The sequence below is a fragment of the Semicossyphus pulcher genome, unplaced genomic scaffold (assembly GCF_022749685.1).
Source record: "Semicossyphus pulcher isolate SPU_LCO1_2020_fin unplaced genomic scaffold, fSemPul1.0.p SCAF_13, whole genome shotgun sequence".
Classification (NCBI taxonomy): Eukaryota; Metazoa; Chordata; class Actinopteri; order Labriformes; family Labridae; genus Semicossyphus; species Semicossyphus pulcher.
Window position 1 is genome coordinate 25,006,630 of NW_027211637.1, and position 4,962 is coordinate 25,011,591.

Sequence of the window (4,962 nt, forward strand, 5' to 3'; positions counted from 1 at the left end):
CGTTTACATTTTGATCTGTTTAAAAAGATTCATGACTTATTTAATCTCAGAATAAAATAAATAAACAGCAACTTTTGTGATAGCTGTTAGCAAAAGGAGAAAAAACTTGATTATCAGGGTTCAATCTTATTTCCTTTCATCTACCCCAGAGCTGCCAGCAGATCAAGCGCAGCCTGAAAAGACCTTTTGATGTGTACTGTTGGATTACTGCTTTTCCTGTGTAGCAATCCGTTCCACTTTGTCCCTTTAAATGACGATTACTCACGATTACAGCAGGGTCCTGTTGCTTAAACGCTGCTTGTTCCAACCTGTCCAGATTTGGGGATTTACAGTCAAATCAGCAACCGTAATTTAAACTCACTTTTTGTCCACATTCCTAAAAAAAAAAAGCTCCTATAGTGTAGCTGGATAAATAGGTTCCCATGTACCAGAGACAAACACACTTCATGTTTTACACTCAAGTACATTCTCCAACTCCTTTTTTTGTGTGTGTTAAAAATAGGAAAATAAGAACTTTAAGTCTCAGAACAATATACAATTTGCTCTTTTATTTTGAAATACAAATTCTATGAAAGAGACAGTTGTCTTGGTTTTTCTGGTTCAGAAGTTCGGAAAATTAGGGGGTTTTGGCACTGATTCAAGATGGCCACCAAACAGAAACAATTCATTTAATGTTTTTTTTGTATAGGGACAAGTATGAAGCAAGTAAACCGATGGCATACACGACAATATTTATAGCCTTGGGTAATTAGCAACGCCCATCCCTAATTGGCCTTTCACTGACCTTGGAAACGGGAAAGAATCTTTAACACCCTCAGGGTCCTAAAGAATGATGTACATAGGAACCTATTTCTCCTACTTCCCTGGTGATGCAGCGCAAACTAGTCTTTAATTAATGGATACATGTCATAACAAGTAGCTCTTTAGTACAATTTTAATCACTTATCCTACTATTTCCATGTGCAAATTGTTACAAACCCTGTCACCTGTAAGTAAGATGGTTATTCTTCACCTCATCGTATGGACACAAATTTGAATCATGTACCATCAGTCATCTGGCATGAATCTATGCACGCTGTTTTTTTTTTTTTACTGTAAATACTGGAAAACTTTCCACCTCATGTAAAGGAACCAATCTGTTACATATTTACATATATTTCTTTATCATATTATACATCTCACAGTCCACTTTGTGTTTTCCCTCCCAGAATTCCCCTTCCTCCCCTGAAGTAAATCATCGAAAGGTTTTGCTTCCTGGAGTTCCTGTCATATTTAACCTTTAACTTGACCTATGGAGATATTAGCTTTGGCGTCTAAAAAAGGAAAACAGGGTGGATAGAAGTCAGCTTTGTCGGCACGCTGTTTTTACTGGAAATACTAGGGAACTGTCTACGTCATGTAAAATCATATATTTCAGCATCATTGCACTCCTCACATTTGAACTATTCTCTTACGTAGGCTTGTACATATAGTTTAATATTTAATGTTTGCACATAAAGAGCAAAGCTAAACCAGAGTCAAATTCCTTGCATGGAATTTGGCCAATAAAGCTGATTCTGATTATTTAAGAATGGCACTAAATTACTCTTGGAAATGCAAAATAAAAGAAGCCAATAGCACTTAGAAAAATGGCTTTAATTATAGTTTTAAACTACTTCTTAAGTTGTAAAGTTTTCCGCATTAAGAAGAGACAGTTACAGGGTGCTGGGTTAGCTCAGTTGGCAGAGCAGGTGCCCCATTCGACCACAACTTGCAGCACTGTGGTGCATGTCTACCCCACTGTCCTCTCTCCACATTTCCTGTCTGTCTTCACCGTCTATTTTACATTATTCCCAGCCTCTTTGATGTGCACGAATTTAATTGATTTGATTCAGTTTGACCTCTGTGTTTGTTAAAAAAAAAACTGACAGTCTACTGTTGGGGGGGGGACTTTCCTGCCTGTGTGTCATTGTGTCAGGAGATACATGACACATAATGACTAGAGGCCACAACACAGAGGTATTAATACTCTTTTCACATAATAACAGACAGTGACAGAGTGAATTCATCCGATTGTTTGGAAAGGAGGGAGCTGCTGTTGTCATTGAGTCCTTGAATCCATCACGCGCCCGTGGATCGATGCCGATGAGTCATATAACGCAGAACATGAGTCAGTCATGCACAGTCATCACGAGTTAAGCTAGAGGACACCCAGGGAAGTTTATAATTTTCCCTCTTTGCTCTAATGTTCAGCTATCAATATTAAATGTCAGGTCGTGAACCATTTATGACTCTGAGAAAAATCTGGGAAGGGAAACTGAAACCAAAAGTACTCCTCACTGCTAAAAGGAAAGTGTAACGCTTCAAAGGTGATTCGTTTATTGGTTGAGATATTTGTATTCTGTCTGTTTCCCCAACACAGGGGCACGGTCTTTACTTCCTTTGAAAAGGGAACTCCTGAAAGTACAGGTTTTATCTTTTGGAAATCTGGAATTTTTAGATTCGTGATTAGACGCTTGGTGTCAAACATCAATCCATCTCAGGAAGTTTATGCGAGGGTGTTCCATCCTCTGACTCAGCTAATTCAGAGCCGTAAAACACAATTCAGTTCCCTGAAGTTTTGCCTGCTTTGTCATTATCAAAATGTTTTATGACCTCATGATACTTTGATGGCATTTGGCTGATTTCACCTCTGACATTCTAACCTCCAGCCTCAGCATACCACGGCTCGCCTCCTTAAAGAGCATCTACGCACGTTACCTGAGACTGTGATGTCAGAAGTCAGTACCTCATCACCCTACGCACAGATGGCCAAGAAACACCTCCCACACTTACCCTTGAACCACCCCCTTAAGACAGCTATGAGGCGCAGTAAACCCCAGCAGCTCAATTAACATAGAGACTTGGGAAATGCTGTTAAGCTGTCCGGTAAGTACTGTAGTAAGTTAGAATTACTCTGCTGGTAAATGTGTGTGTGTTTATTTGCATGTAGGCTGACATCAGCCTCACAGTCAAACTGCAACTGTGTCAGATGTTACAGAAGTCAGTGCCAATCCGGGATGAAATGTTCTAACTGAAAATGCTCTGTTTAGTGAACACATGCAGGCGGTCACAGTTTAGCGTTCTCCTCTGGGGGCTGCTCTTCTGTAGAGTGCTTTTTAATCTGCCCCCGCACACATCGTCTCAAGGCTCTGACATCACTTCCTTCCTGCTACAAACGTGTCCTCTAAAGCGTGGGAGTGTGGCGTCACACTCCACCAACAGTGTCTGTGGTCGTTCGGTCAAGCGGGCGGGGGTCTGTATGAGTTTGTTGTTGGTTTGAAAATAAAAACAAGCCTCAGCCCACTTGGAAAGTACATGAAGCAGCTCGGAACTTCCACTCAAGACGTGTGAGGTGTCAAATGCAGTGTGGCTCACACATCTGGTGTTGTGGTGAAGTCAACGGCCTACAGTTTATCTCTACTTTTGTACATGTCAACTTGATGACCAATGAAATGACTTCCTTGATTGCGCCAGTTACACTGTTTTAATAATTGTGCTTTAGTAAAATAATTAGTGTATTTAACAAACTATATTTCATGTATCAGACGAAAAAGGATATAAATAACACATTAAATGTCTCCATCTAGTGGCCCTGCTAAATAAGAAAAAAGGCACATTTTAAGGTCTCATGGAAAAACAGACACCATGTGAACATATATATTTTTATTCATATATATAATAAATTTCTATGTACAATTTATTCTTCTTTTGTAAAGAAACAAAATTAAAGAGAAAGCTTTGATTGCAAACAGTGTTTCATACTAAAGGGAGGGAGAGACAAAAATGGAAAAGTGCTCGTAAAACTAGTTTGTGTGTGATTTCCCACTGGTAACTACGGTTCATTCTCTGTAGGTACAACAGGGGGTTTGCCATTGTTTTGCAAGGAGATCTGAAGGCCAGGATTCCCCTTGAAGTCACTTGAAGTCATAAAATGAGAAGTGTCAGATTGCAATCATAAAGAGATTTACATAGTAGACGGCTCCTACGTTATAAAGATATCCACCACACAATGTGAGGCTTTGGCTTTATCGCACTGACTTTCATACCGAAACGAAGGAGAATTAATGACGCTTTCAGCAAAATCTCCCGTCAACCCTTTGAGTTTGCTTTCACAGCTGTGGTTGTTTACCACTGTTTGCAATCTTGTGTGTGAGCTGATATGTTTACCTAAAATGCGTCTTAACCAAAGTGTTATGAACGTCAGGGTTGAAAAACAGTGACGCGCGTAATGATACATTCGACAAAGCACAGCTAGGACAGTGGCGAGTCGGCCACTGATTCACAAAGGGGGATGTCTGATTGTCTCAGTCAGTCGTCGTAGACAAATTTATGACACCATCAACGCAACATGATCACATAAATAACATCACAAAATTCATCCAGTGTACGGATTCTTCCTTTAGGACATTGGCAAGAGGGAACCCCTTCCCTCATAAGGGTAATACTTTTAACAAAATGTGTTCATAAAATCTCTTTTCTTTAAAGCAGATGAGACAGTCATGCAATATGCAGCTTAGTTAGACTAACGGCTGCCTACAGGGCCTCCCTTATAATGTCGAAGAAATCCACAGAACGTGAACTGATTTAGGTTAGCTTTTTAGCAGTTGGCGGTTAGAGCTTAAATAAGCCTCGATGGGGCCGGGGGGGTTGGTGTAACGAGCTAACGTGGAGATCAATTCCAAGTTCCAGACCCAGAGAAATGTTCCTAAGTGCGCGCTGTAGTAGACGGTCTGGGTCTGGGGGATTGAGATCCAGGCCCAGCCAGCTTAAAGGTCTTGCAGAAGAGAAGAAATCCTAGATAGAGTGCAGTCTCCCGAGAATGTCTGCGTGGCAGCTTTAAAGAATCACCACACCGAACACCACTCACGTTTCACAAACTGTACACGTCACGTCAATACAAAAGAGGGTGTTCAGCCACAGAGGACCCGTGCTTGTGTGTGT